The sequence below is a fragment of the Herpailurus yagouaroundi genome, unplaced genomic scaffold (genome assembly GCF_014898765.1).
Source record: "Herpailurus yagouaroundi ecotype Mexico unplaced genomic scaffold, PumYag 162, whole genome shotgun sequence".
Lineage (NCBI taxonomy): Eukaryota > Metazoa > Chordata > Mammalia > Carnivora > Felidae > Herpailurus > Herpailurus yagouaroundi.
The window spans coordinates 21000812-21016830 of NW_024412403.1; positions in this window are offsets into that span (position 1 = coordinate 21000812).

Genomic DNA, 16019 nt, shown 5'->3' on the forward strand with positions numbered 1-16019 from the left:
GTAATTGATCATTTGACGTAATTTGAAGAATAATGGGAGAAATCCCAGTGTTCAAAATAACTTCCTCACACTAGGGAGCTCAAAAGTCTTAAATTTCATTTAAAAAGTACACATAGCTTTTCTTTCATTGTTATTTTAAAGTGCACCTACTTCTGAGAAGGTAACCCATAGAATTAATTTAGATAAAAAATGGATCCTGGCAGGTTATGTCCCTAGAAGGGATACTTTTGGGTGCCTAGGTAGCTCAGTCAGTTAAGTGTCGGACTCTTGGTTTCAGCTCAGGTCATGCTCTCGTGGTTTGTGAGATCCAGCCCCTTATCTACACTGATAGTACACAGCCTCCTTGGAATTCTCTCTCTCTCCCTCTCTCTCTCTGCCCCTCCCCCACTTGTGTGCAGGAGCTCTCACAGGCTTTCTCTCTCTCTTTCTCTTTCAAAATAAATAAACTTAAAAAAAAAAAAAAAGAAGGGATACTCTGGACAAGGGTTTCTGGAGACTTTGAGTGAAAGAAGAAATACTAGCTTTCTCACTTTGAATTGTTTTTTTCAGCCACTACTTCTGAGCCAAATAAAATAATACAATTGTTTGTTTGTCTTTTCTGTAATACTAACCTTAACCAGTTATAAAGTATTCATGTAAAGAGAAACACCAAACTCCTGAATTTGCTTCAACGGTACTTCAAACTGTGCCAGGAATTACGCAAAGGAGGCAATTTTGTGAAATAACTTTTCCACCAGTTGGCTTCCAATTTTGTACGTTAAAGATTTTTCATTAATCCAAACAACAATTCAAACTCAGGATGCATCAAAACAAACTCCCAAGGCTGGATTTGACCTTTCTAAACCTCCCGCTCCCTTTTGGATCTCTGAGCCAAACGGGTGTATTTTTCCCATCACACTTTCATTTTCCACCATGAAAAAATAATGTAAGAGGCATACCACTAATCCCAAGACACGCCAGAAGCTCATTCAATTCTGTTTTCCTTTGGCCATGAGATTTCCCCACTCCCTTTCAGGAATAAACAGCTTTAGAATGCAATCTTGGTAGCTTTACCAGCTCGTGACATTCATACTCCCTCAAGCTCAAACCTCTCTTTAAAGTCTCCTTGTTCAAACACTTGAGGCTTCTGGATTCAGTCATTCAGGGCTCTCAAGTCTCAGGGGTATTCTGCCTCCTTTTCCCCTGTTTTCTTTGCTCCTTAACCGTATACATTTAAACCTGCTCCATGTCTATCTTTTGAGCAAAATAAAGTACCTGAAATATTCTCAAACTAATTTTAGAATGTATGAATGACTGATACATTCCTCATAAAAGACTGCTTTCGTGTGGTGAACACCAGCTCTGATATATCTATATCTTTATGGAATATACGATATTATCTTTTTTTTTTCTTTAAATTGAAGTCAAAAAATTCACTTGAGGTGCGCCTGGGTGGCTCAGTTGGTTAAGTGGCCGATTTCGGCTCAGGTCATGATCTCACAGCCCGTGAGTTCGAGCCCCGGGTCGGGCTCTGTGCTGACAGCTCAGAGCCTGGAGCCTGTTTGGGATTCTGTGTCTCCCTCTCTCTGACCCTCCGCCGTTCATGCTCTGTCTCTCTCTGTCTCAAAAATAAATAAATGTTAAAAAAAAACAAAAAACAAAAAAACCTTTCACTTGGCAGCTGAGAAGTCGTACATGGAATTTTCTTTATACTTTCTCAGAAGATATGTCATTTAAGGAAGGTAATTCTGTTAAAGGAACAATTTAGAGTGAGAGTGGATTAAAATGTTTTCCTTAAGTCATTCCAGAACTATGATGTCCAATTTGGTAATAAAGGGCCACATATGACAAGTGAGTATTTGAAATATTGTTATTACTAATTGAGATGTGCTGTAGGTATAAAATATGGGCAGATTTGCAAGACTTAGTATGAAAAACATAATGGTAAATATATCATGATCATTTTTATCATGATTACACATTAAAATAATATTTGGATATAGTGGATTAAATAAAATGTATGAGTATGCTTAATTCTTAATGTCACATTTTGCTTTTTTGTAATTATATGTTTTAATGTTTATTTTATTTTTGAGAGAGAGAGCAACAGAGACAGAGGGTGAGCAGGGCAGGGGCAGAGAGAGAGCTGAGAGGCCAGCACAGAGCCCAACGCGTGGCTTGAACTCCTGGGCTGTGAGATCATGAGCCGAAGTCGGATGCCAACCCACTGAGCCACCCAGGCGTCACTGCTTTTGTATATTTTAATGTGACTACTAGAAAATTTAAAAATTTTTGAAGTGATTAGTGCTTATCATTGGCATTATAATTCTGTTAGCACTGGTGGAGAAATAAGAAATGTCATTTAGGTAGAATAACTAAACAATTTGGGCTGTGTGTGTGAATAAATTAATGATACATATAAATATATACATATAAGTACGTATTCATATGTGCACATTCATGTTTACACATATACATATATCCTGTATTTATAATGTACACCTCTACACACATACAAGTAAATACACGCATGCTTGAAACATGACTACTAAAATATTTCCTTTAGATTTTTGTGCTTATGTGCTTTTCTCTTTGCCAAGGCATGGTGTTTTAATTGTGCCTCTGTAATGTGGAACATGTCAATAGCTTTTAACTTATTTAGATTTTTTAAAATTTTTTTAGTATTTATTTATTTTTGAGAGAGAGACAGAGCGTGAACAGGGGAAGAGCAGAGAGAGAAGGAGGCACAGAATCTGAAGCAGGCTCCAGGCTCTGAGCTGTCAGCCCAGAGCCTGATGTGGGGCTTGAACTCACAGACCGGGAGATCATGACCTGAGCTGAAGTCGGACGCCCAACCGACTGAGCCATCCAGGCGCCCCTAACTTATTTAGATTTTTTACCAATAAACAAATATCTAGAGTGGTTAATAGAAAGACATATCCATGAGTTTAATTCATTCCATTTTTTTATCATTAATTAATATTTATCTTCTTCCTTACCAATTGGGATACCTTTTATTTCTTTTTGTTGCCTAACTGATGTGGCTAGGACTTACAGTACTATGCTGAATAAAAGTGGTGAGAGTGAACATACTTGTCTTGTTCCTGACCTTAGGGGAAAACGTAACAAAAAGAAACGAAAGACCTGTACTCTGAAAACTATTAAACATTGATGAAAACATTCAAGATGATACAAAGAAATGAAAGGCATCCCATGCCCATGGGTTGTAAAAAGAAATATTGGTAAAATGTCTACACTACCCAAAGCAATCTGCACATTTCATGCAATCTCTATCGAAATACCACCAGCATTCTTCACACAACTAGAACAAACGATTCTGAAATTTGTATGGAATCCCAAAAGACCCCAAGTAATCAAAGCAACTTTGAAAAAAGGAAAGTAAAGCTGGAGGCATCACAATTCCATACCTCAATTCATATCACAAAGCTGTAATGAACCAAACAGTATGGTACTGGCACAAAAATAGACACATAGGTCAATAGAACAGAATAGAATGCCCAGAAATAAACCCACATTTGTATGCTCAATTAATTTTCAACAAAGCAAGAAAGAATATCCAGTGGGTAAAAGACCATCTTTTGAACAAATGGTGTTGAGAAAACGGGACAGCAACATGCGGAAGGATGAAACTGAACCACTTTCTACACTGCACACAAAAGTGAGCTCAAAATGGATTAAGACCTATATGTGAGACATGAAGCCATAAAAATCCTAGAAGAGAGCACAGACAGTAATATCTCTGACATTGACCACAGCAACATTTTTCTAAATAAGTCTCCCGTGGCAAGAGAAATAAAAGCAAAAATAAACTATTGAGACTACATCAGAATAAAAAAGTTTCTGCACAGCGAAGGAAACAGTCATCAAAACTAAAAGGGAACCTACTGAAAGAAAATATTTGCAAGTGACACATCCAATAAACGGTTAGTATCCAAAATATATAAATAACTTATATACTCAGAACCCCCAAAACAAGTAATCCAGTTAAATATGGGCAGACAGCATGAACAGGATTTCTCCAAAGAAGACAGACAGATGGCCAACAGACACATGAAAAGATATTCAATATCACTCATCATCAGGGATACACAAATAAAAACTATGATGACATATCACCTCCCCCTCATCAAAATGGCCAAAATCAAAAACACAAGAAACAAGTGTTGGTGAGGATGTAGAGAAAAAGGAATGCTTTTGCACTGTGGGGGGGAATGCAAACTGGTGCAGCTACTCTGAAGAACAGTCAGGAGGGTCTTCAAAAATTTTAATATAGCACTACCCTATGATCTCAGCTATTAAAAAAAAATGAGCTCTTTCCATTTGTAGCAACATGGATGGAGCTAGAGAGTATAATGCTAAGTGAAATCAGTCAGTTAGAGAAAGACAAATACCATATGATTTCATTCATATATGGAATTTAAGAAACGAAACAAATGACCAAAGGAAAAGAGAGAGAGAGAGAGACACCAAGAAACAGACCCTTAACTATAGAGAACAATCTGATGATTACCAGAGGGGAGATGGATGGGGGATGGGTGAAATGGGTGATAGGGATTAAAAAACCCACTTACCCTGATGAGCACTGAGTAATGTATAGAATCTTTGAATCACTAGATTGTACACCTGAATCTAATGTAACACTGTGTGTTAACAGAATTGGAATTAAAATTAAAAACTTAATTAAAAAAAAAAAAAACCTTCAAGTTTGGAAAAAAGAAAAAAAAACACTTATCTAAATTCACTTCATTGCTTGAAAGAAATGAGAATTGCCACACTAAACTTTCAGATTGTGACTCTGGTATTCTGGGAATACAGTCTTGCATTTCATGTGAACTGTGCATTGACAGAATGAACATGAAAGCTTTTTTGTTAATATATAGATTGCAATCAGAAAGAGACTACAGAGGTTTGAAAACACCCACCTTGAAAAAGGCACATGGTATCGTATAAGGCATAATATTTCTGTGGTTTACAGGCTTCTATACCACCATTTAACACAAAAAAGACAATGTTTCTTCCCAACTGCTCTATTATTGTATTTTTACCATATGTACGTAACAAAATTCCCTGCAACATTCTTATCAAAATCTCTGAAATCTAATAAGAGACAAGCTGTTTTTTAAGGTTTTAAGTTAAAAAAGTAATTTTACGAGTTTTCGAAACAGTAGCATATTTCATTTCCTTTCTTAATGTCTAATTGCTCTAACATGTCTCTTGCTACAGGTACTTTTTATCACTACCTCTCGATTTTCAAAGATCAGCGTTTATATAAATTTAGTGACCGAGTTTTATGGAAAATGTTGTCGTAAGATCTAAGTAGGCATAACATAGTGAAGACCCCGAGGGTAGAAACAGTTCAAGAAGAACTGGGTAAAACTTTAGAAGCAGACACTGATTTTCAATATATTTAATATTAGTGCAAAGAAAAGCCATGTGCGCAAGGAAAATAAATGTAGTCAGCATATCTGAGTATAGGAAAAGCTACAAAAGCATCATTAGTGGAATGATATACAAATGAGAGATAATATAGGACATATTACTTTGTAAATTTTAAAGTAAGAAAGCATTGTCACTGTTATACTGAAGTCTAAAAATATGAATTAATATGTCTCCTGCAAAAGAAGATTAAACATGACGAATTTCCTGGTATTGCGTTCAGGGATGAAAGTCAGTGAGAGTTCCAAAAGTATAGGGGTCATAGTAGCTCTGAGAATTATGAGTATCTTTAACACACTGTTCAAATTTTACTTCTTCAGGGAAAGCTGTAATTTCATTTCAGATTTCTTATAGCGAGTCATATTAATGACTGTATTTGGTCTTTCTGCCTTCTCTCTCATTCCCTATGATCTAATAACTACTCAGTCACCAAAGTAATCCTTGAAAAAGTGAACTCATACTAGCTCGCTCTTGATTAAATCACGTCAGTGGATCTCCATTTCACTTAGGATAAGTACCGAAATTTTTACCACGTGTACAAGCTATTGTATGATCTGGCGTCTTCTGCCTCCCTTCCCTATACCTTGCTCTTTGGTGCTCACTGGTCTGCTGTTTGTCTCTTTGTTTGTTTGTAATCTACTTTGAAAATGCCAAATTCTTTCCTGTGCCATAGCTTTTCTGTGTGCTTTTTCTTCCCTAGGAAGATTGTTCCCTCCCAATTCAAAGACTTTTGGATGTGTGGGAAAGAGCCCCAAATGATTGTAACCTTCTGGTATCCATTCACTCCCCTTTGAAGTTCTCTCCCATATTCCATAGAGCTGACCTGTGGTACCAACAGTTTATCGGAATATGGTCGTGTGATCGGGGCTAGGCCATGAAATCATTGTAAATTATTTTTCCGTCTACGGGATTTCTTAATCTGTAGGAAATCAGCCACTACAACCTGAGGTTGCTCACATAGCCATGAAGAGTCCCATGTAGCAAAGAATTGGAGACTTCTGTCATTGAACACCACAAGAGTGGACCAATTTGGAAGCAGATATTCCAGTATTAGCCAGTATCTCAATGCAACCTCAAAAAAGATCCCCAATCAGAACCACTCAACTAACCCACCTCTGATGTCCTGAACCAGAAAAACTAGGATATAAAATTTACTCTCTCTCAATATCTATCACTCTATCTTAAGTTGACATACACAATTTATATGATTCAGAAGTTGATAAGAATAAAATTATTCAAATATAATAAATTAGTAATGTCATAAACGTTTATATGGTCTCATTATGAACATCTGACCAGTTCAGTTTTAGAAAAAAAAAAAAATTAGACTATAACGATTGAGAAAAAAGACATAAAGGGGTGCCTAGATGGCTCAATTGGTTAAACATCTGACTCTTGGTTTAGGCTCAGGTGATGATCTCATGGTTCCTGAGTTTGAGCCCCACATCAGGTTTTGCACTGACAAAGCAGACCCTGCTTGGAATTTTCTGTCTCCCTCTCTCTCTGCCCCTCCCCCACTCATGTGTGCACACAGTCTCTCTCTCTCTCTCTCAAACTCTCTCTCTCTCTCTCTCTCTCTCTCACACACACACACACACACACACACAATAACACATGAACTTAAAAAAAAAGACATGCATATAATTATCTAGTTTTTATTATTATATTTGTAACCAAAGCACTTTTCCTCTGTCACTTCTAATATTTCCCTCCTTTGAAGGAAAAAATGATTTTAGATATACTGAATTCTGATCATATTCCTTTTATCTGACCATGTATCATACAGTTACTAGATGACATAAGGTTGATGTAGATGCAGCATTTGAAATAGCCAGGTGGTTCAAAACTTAAAGGTAATTAATTGACCTCTATTCTTAAGGAGAATTATTCCTTTTCCTCTTTTGCTTTCCTTTCTCCCTTAAAGTCTCTAACTTAAAAAAAAATAAGCAAACATATATGATATTCACTTTCAGGAAAATTTTCATTTTTTGTAGACCTTTTTTGGTAAGAATATTTCACAGACAAAGTACTGGCTAAGGAATATTAAGGAAAAGCTGAAATTCTTACACCATGGAAATAATTACATGTTTTAAATCAACAACATTGTAGTATTTAATGATATTCAGGCACTGAGCTTAGCTATAGATTACAATTAATTTCATTTGAGAATTGTAGGAATATGGGAAGGGGATAGAATTTAAAAAACATATTTTAGGGGCGCCTGGGTGGCGCAGTCGGTTGGGCGTCCGACTTCAGCCAGGTCACGATCTCGCGGTCCGGGAGTTCGAGCCCCGCGTCGGGCTCTGGGCTGATGGCTCAGAGCCTGGAGCCTGTTTCCGATTCTGTGTCTCCCTCTCTCTCTGTCCCTCCCCCATTCATGCTCTGTCTCTCTCTGTCCCCAAAATAAATAAACGTTGAAAAAAAAATTTTAAAATAAAGATTGTGTATATCACACTGGGTCAATCAAATGATAAGAAGAGTAATAGTAGTTCTATAGATACTATCATATTTGAACAACCAAGTGCCCAAAGTCAAAGTCTATGAAATGAAGGTATTTAGCACTAGATACTTTTTTTGAAGAAAATGAAGTATTAAATATATTTTTTTAAATTTTTTAGTGTTTATTTATTTTGGAGAGAGAGAGAGAGAGTATGAGTGAAGAGGGGCAGAGAGAGAGGGAGACACAAAATCTGAAGCAGTCTCCAGGCTCTGACCTGTCAGCACAGAACCCACTGTAGGGCACAAACCCACAAAGTGCAAGATCATGACCTGAGTCAAAGTTCGACAGTTAACCGACTGGGCCACCCAGGCGCCTCTGAAGTATGAAATGTTTAACTGGAAACTATCATAAAATCATCTTATACCATATGAAATAATTCATGAATATCTAGAAAATTATTTGTTCTTTTTTTTTTCCAAAAATTTTTAATGTTTATTTCTTTTTGAGAGAGAGAGACAGAGCATGAGTAAGGGTGGGGCAGAGAGAGAGGGAGGCACAGAATCCGAAGCAGGCTCCAGGCTCAGAGCTGTCAGCACAGAGCCTGACATGGGGCTCAAACTCACAAACCTTGAGATCATGACACGAGCCGAAGTCAGACGCTTAACCGACTGAGCCACCCAGGCGCCTTGTTCTCTAATTAAATAATATAAGAGTTTATATTCTCTTCTCTCTCTCCTTTCCTTTCCTTTCCTTTCCTTTCCTTTCCTTTCCTTTCCTTTCCTCTCCTTTCTTTTTCTTTCCTTTTCTTCCCCTTGTTCTCCTTTCCCCCTAGCTTGAAGATTCACTGTTGTCTTATAAATCAAATAAGTTTTACTTTATGATTTTGGTAACTATTCTGCAATGAATGTAATAGAGATCAGAGTGTTTGCAAAAGGAGCAGGTGATTTAAACAGGATTAATGACAGCACTGTAGAAGTATGGCTCACAGATGCACCAGACTCCACTGAAGAAAACTTCTGGATCTTATTCACCACGGACTGTGAAGAAAAGATGACATTTTTTGGAGAACTCAATGAAATTTCATATTCTTATTTATATTTATATTTATATTTATATTTATATTTATATTTATATTTATATTATACAGGGGCATCCAGGTGACTCAGACGGTGGAGCATCCAACTCTTGATTTCGGCTCAAGTCATGATCCCAGGGTCCTGGGATAGCCCCATGTTGGGCTCTTGTTGAGCATGGATCCTGCTTAAGATTCTCTCTCTCTCTCTCTCTCTCTCTCTCTCTCTCTCTCAAAATAAAAAAAAAAAAAAACTAAAATCTTTACAAATAATTAAAAAATTTTAAGTATTCATTTGATTTCATTTGGGCATAAACCCAGAAATGAGATTGCTGGGGTAAATGGCAGTTCTGTTTTTAATTTTTTGAGGAAGCTCCGTACTGTTTCCCACAATGGCTGCATCAGTTTACATTCGCACCAACAGCGCACTGAGATTCCCTTGTCTCCACATCCTAGTGTGGCTCAGTCAATTAAGCATCCAGCTCTTGATCTCAGCTCACGTCTTGATCTCAGGGTCATGAGTTCAAGCTCCATGTTGGGCTCCATGCGGGGGGTGAGGCTTACATATTAATAATAATAATAATAGTCATCTTAACAAGTGTGAGGTGATATCTCATTTTGTGGTTTTGATTTGCATTTCTCTGGTAATTAGTAATGTTGAGCATCTTCATATGCTTATTGATGTTAACAAATAATTTAAATTATTGTGATGCATACACTTTATGTCTTTCAGAATCATTTTGTAAAAATCATCCATGTTAAAATAATAAAGGCTGACTCTATTTTTTTTCTGTAGATGACGCAAGTTAGGATGATTTATCCTATATATTGTAGAAATATTGATTAATATACAGTGAATACTGTTTTCAAAGTAGAGAAAGTTTATAAAATTTTTACAAAAAGCAAAAAAAAAAAAAAAATGAACTATCCCCTAACCATCAGCCCCCTACCTTTTTTTTTTTTAATCTGGAGAGAATGACAGTATTTTCTGTTACCGACTTTTTCATTAAATATAATCAATAATCAGCTGTATTCCTGCAGCCCCTTGGAGTAAAGCCCTGAAAAACTATTGGAGACATAAGAGCATTTTGGCTACGTGTGCAAACAGAAGTTTTACTTCACCATGCCATTGGTTATGATTCTTTTGCTCAGGCATCAGGCTCCGACAGAGACATGACTTTGTTTTCTGTAAAGCTCTCATGTGTAAAATGATGCCAGCAGCGGAAGCACAGTGGCGAAGTGCATGGACATGGGCAGAGGGCGTCGAGGTCAGAGATAGGGAACTGCTGAGATAAAGAGAAACATAACCTGTGTGTCAACAAGTCAAACAGAGAGCTAGGAATTTGGAGAGCACATTGGAGGGCAGCAAAACTCTATGAAAAATATAAAACAACTACAACTAAAATGAACCCAAACAAATCTGTCTGTAAGTCAACAAATGTTGGTTACTAGCAGATGTAACAGGCAGGGGTGAGATAGCTTACGTGGGAGATCCCCTTCGGAATTTCTGGTTAGAGTGAGTTTGAGCAGTTGCCTTCACGGATTGTGTTTCCTTTAATGAAGAATGAGAATTGGAATAATGGTGCTTTCCTCACAGAGTTATTCTGAGCATTAAAACAAATCATCCACGTTAAGTGCTTTTGAGGATTTGGCCAACTGAGGTCAATAAATGTTACTATTATTCTGCAAAGTTGACAACAAAATAAAAATTAATAGTATTTTTTAATGTTAAATAATGACAAGGAACTTAAACAGAAGAATGTGGGGGGGGGGGGGCGCCTGGGTGGCTCAGTCAGTTGAGTGTCTGGCTTTGGCTCGGGTCATGATCTCACAGTTCGTGAGTTCAACCCCGCTTTTGGCTCTGTGCTGACAGCTCAGGGCCTGGAGCCTGCTTCAGATTCTGTGTCTCCCTCTCTCTCTCTGCTCCTTCTCTTCTCATGCTCTGTCTCTTTCTCAAAAGTGAATAGAGATTAAAAAAAAAAAATTAAAAGAAAAAAAGAATGTGTGTGTGTGTGTGTGTGTGGACTTTTTGTGTGTGTGTGTGCACTTTTTAACACAGATTGGTATATTTAAAGAATAATTAGTCCATAAGTCCATACTTCAGAAGATCCACAGGAACTGGAGAAACCGAGAAATGAAAGAAAGGAACTTCCTGAATAAAGGAGCGCTTAACTGATGTTCTCTCCATCCTTTACCAGAGGGTTCCTTCCTATCCTCTGGAGAAGACCAATTAGTGAATATTGAGCTCTACTCAGCATCTCTTATTGGATGTTATGCGTATTTATGGCCATATTAAAAATACTACAATGAATATTGTTTTATTTTTAGATTAGTGTCATTTGCAACAAATTATTTTCACTATATTTATGATTTTTCCTTCAGGGAGTTCTAGAAATTCTTATATGTACCTAATATTTGGGGTAGGCCTTTTTGGACCCTTGCGTTCAAAAAAGTTTTGGTGAGTCATAACCAAATGAGTAAAGCAATATTTGTTAGAGTAGTTAGTTAACCTCAATATTTCTTTTGACCCATACTCATCTTTGAAAGAAAGGTAATCTGTTACTTAAAACAATATGTCTACAAGCCAATCAATTCAATGATTCAAAGACCCAGATTGTTTTCAAAGTTGAAAGGGCTTCTTCCATTGCATTCTGACACAACATGTTAGAAAGTCTATCACCAAAAATCCTCGAGATTCATTGAATTACAAAAGCTTATTTTCATCTGGACACGGTATGTATTCTTTTTTTTTTTTCTTTTTTAGACATAGATTTGTTAATTTTATCTCTAAATATACATTGATTCAGGATTTTTCAAGAAATGCTATATTTCAGATATAATGGTATAAAATATCACAAATCAGCAGTGAGTCCTAAAAAAAACAAATTTGGTGTAAAATTAATATATATTTTTAATCTTCAGTCACACCAGGAAAGTCTGAATAATTTCTCCAAGGTGGATTCAGGGATAATTATAAACACACTATTTTAATGAAAAAGGAAATCTACATGAGAGAGAAAAAAATATATATAAAGTTTGTCAGTAGCTCAGCTGTCAGGATTCAAAGATTTTGATTTTTTTTCTTTGTAAACAGGTTTACAATTAAGGTAATCATGGAACATGAATCATAGAACTTTATGATAAGATTAATGGGATTTACAACTTCCTTCTTCATGTAAACTTGCTGTATTTTTGAACTTATTGAAAAAAGGAATTGACTATTTATCAAATTTAGTATTATTTCATGTTCAAATTAGATAATATTTATGGTTGAAACAATAAAGGGAGAGTGTTCTCATATGCTGTTAAAATTTGTTCAGTGTTTTCCTCTTCTTTCTACTTAGATTCCTTTAGACCATTGAAAATTGATATGTATTTTTATTTTTTGGTTTTTTTTTAAGATTTTATTTTTAAGGAATCTCTACACCCAACTTAGGGTTCGAGCTCAGAACCAAGAGATCAAGAGTTGCATGTTCTACTGACGGAGCCAGCCAGACACCCTAAAAACTGATGTTTGAATGATAGTTGAAAACCCTTATTTTGTAACGCGAAAATATTGCTGTTTAGATTGTAAATGTAATGTAATAAAGTTCAATGTGTTAGCTAATTCATAAACACTTATTTGCATAAATGGACGCACAGTTGTACAAAGCTCTCAATTCTGTAAAACAGCTCCAGGATAGATCCGTCAAAATAATTTATGTAAATTCCCTTTTTTCGTTAAGTTATAAGGGACTACAAGAAGTCAATTTATAATTTTAAAGCTTATATTTAGTGAATACACTAACAACCAAGTAAACATGTAGCAGCATTAAACTACTCCAGTGTTGGGGCACCTACGTGGTTCTGTTAGTTTAGCATCCAACTCTTGATTTTGGCTTTACACATGATCCCAGGGTGGGGGGATGATGCTGCACAAGAGGCTCCCTGCTAGGTGTGGAGCCTATTTAAGTTAAGGTTCTTTCTCTCTCTCTCTCCCTCCTCCACTCATGCTCTCTTTCTCTCTCTAAAATAAAATAAAATAATAAAATAATAAAAAAAACTAGCATACTGTTGAGATTATTAAACATGATTATTGTCAAAGAATATTTCTTCTCTGGATGTACCAAAAACAATATTATTTTTCTAGATAAGATAATCAGAAATAGAAACTGATCAAATGGCTGTATAACAAATTCATTATTCATAAGCATGTTCCCAGGTACCACAATATCCCCAAATGACTTTCATGTTTTGAATCACTACTTAATAATCATAATCATAATCATAATTAAAAATGAAGTCTTTTTGTCTTCTTGGATATATTTCCCTCTTAAGTATTTTAAAAGACTTCGATGGTGAAAACATAGGCCTGAAGTTTCTTTATTAATCAGTCCAGCTCTGTATCATTTATAGTAGAAAGGATATGGAAAGTTAGATAGATAAGTAGATAAGTAGTCAGGTGGGTAGATGATAAATAGATAGATGGATAGATGGATAGATAGATACATAGAGGGAGATAGGAAGGGAGAGGGAGAGAGAAAGATACATATATAGTAAGCAGTGTAAGGGAAAATCATTTTGATTCATCAGGACCCGGCATGTTTCCAGGCTGCATTATAGTTTTTGTAAGGACTGTTCAATTCGCTTCAGTCTCTTGGAAATAGTATTTGAGAGGTCTCATCTGAAACATGCATTGTTGCACAAACTCCTTTCCTTTCTTGGCAGGATTTAAACTTCATTTTTTGTTTGTTTTTTCTTAACACCTTAACCCTCCTGACAGCTCTTTTGAGATTTTTAGCGTCTTACCTTTTGCTTTCTTCTTAGTTTTCCAGACACTCGAGTGTATGCATTTGCCTAAAGGTAAAAAGTGGTGCAAATTTGCATTTAGTTCTTTGCAATTTTTTTTTTTTTTTTTTTTAATCCTGGTCCTTTAATACCTGTGTGTTGTGAGTAGCTCTGAACACAAAGGTTTGTCTGCCAACTTTGGGGAAAATGCCAAAGCCTCTGGGCCACCAATATCTCCTGAACTTCTACAACTCACAGAGTTTACAGATTGGCAAATGATCCAAGCAGAAAAGTGGCAGAGAATGTCAGGAATGTATAATAAAGCTGTAGGTAATTTTACTCCTTTTCGGGGTCATGACCCATCCCTACTCGCCACACCCAACATAGCTGCCTTGAACCTCCCTCTTTAATCCTCTCAGAAGCTGATATTCTGTATGTTATCCAAATTTTATTATTTTTCTCAGAAGGAGCCTTCCTCTGAACCAAGCCACCACTTTTTATCCAGTATCAGAAGTCAGACTTATACTTAGATGAAAGAGGATTGTTCTCCAGAGAAAAGAAGATTTAGAAATTAAGCATTTGGGTTAGTTATGAGAAGGAGTCATCTTCTCTTTTGTGCTGTCTTCAACAAAAGGGAAAGATACCGTTTTCCGAATAAGTCAGCCAAGGTGTGACTTCCTCAGAAATAGTACTTTGAATTAGAGATCTGTAAAGTTTTCTGTTGCTTTCAGTAAAACTTTATCAAATCTAATTTTTCTTGAGCAGAAATATGTGACATCACATTTTTGTTTTTCTATCTGGTGGAAATAAACACTTTTTTGCCCTATGTTTTCCCAGTTTGCGTCTTTACCTTATTAAACCACATGGCATAAAAATCTGTTAAATATTAAAAATTACGAATAATGAATGATCTTTCATTGAAATAGCATCATGTTTACAATTTCTACATTGCATGAAAGGACAACCAAATTTTTTCACATCATCCATGCATCAATAAAGTCACAATACCTATAATTTGGGGGAAACGCGTTATTAGTAACGAAACTAAGCTCTTTGTCTTGCATTTTATAGCTGCCTAAGAAAAAAATACATTTCCGTATATTTCTCATGCAAAAATTGTCATAACTGAAGACTAAAGTGGAAATCATCACGTTGTCCTCTTATTTTTTGTTCTCTGAAATCATTTTTTACATAAAACATGTTATTTTATGTAAATGCATAAGCATAGTGATATGATGTTATTTTTAGATATTATTTTTAAAATCCTCTTCTGTTTATGTGCTGTTTTCTACTTTGTTTTGCAAATATCTCTCACCCAGGCTGGTAACTCAAGTTAAAAGGTATGATTCTCCATGTTTATATAGGTGTAAATTAGCATATTTAAAGATACATATTTGAATACATACTCATCCCTATGGATATATTTTATATTTATTTTTAAAAAATTAGGTTACATTTTTCTTAGCATTCTGTAGAATACAAGTGAGATGTAGTCAGAGATTGTATCATTTTGTTTACTAGTCTATCTCCAGAACCTAAAACACTATCCCATGGCTCTTTCCAACTGACTTTCTGCAGTGATGGAACTTCCGCAATGTCCAATATGGTACAACTACCCACGTGTGGCATTGAGATCTTGCAAGGGGTATCGAGCAATAGAAGAGCTGAGTTTTTAAAAATTTTTTTTTTAATTTTTTTTTCCAACGTTTATTTATTTTTGGGACAGAGAGAGACAGAGCATGAACGGGGGAGGGGCAGAGAGAGAGGGAGACACAGAATCGGAAACAGGCTCCAGGCTCTGAGCCATCAGCCCAGAGCCTAACGCGGGGCTCGAACTCACGGTCCGCGAGATCGTGACCTGGCTGAAGTCGGACGCTTAACCGACTGCGCCACCCAGGCGCCCCTGATGTCACGTTTTTATAGGTTACAATAGTTGACAGCGTGCTTCTAAAATGGATATTCAACAAATATCTATTGAATACATAAATATATTTTATTGTTTGTCAGAGTTAGGTATACTTAAAAAAGCCTCTTGTCCAATTGGATTTTTGTATCCATTTTAAAAGACTATATAATATTCCATGGTCTAACTCACCCATAATTTTATTTTCCCATTCATTTATTGCTGGCTATTTACTTTGCTTATTTTTGAGATAACAAACAGATATATAAATATCTATGCCTGTGTAACTTTAAGTACTAGAACTTTAATTTCTGTGGAATAGACTTCTAGGAGTGGGGTTACAAGGTAAACATATTTTTATTTTAATAAGTATAAAGGCTGTTGCACAGATTTTTAAAAAA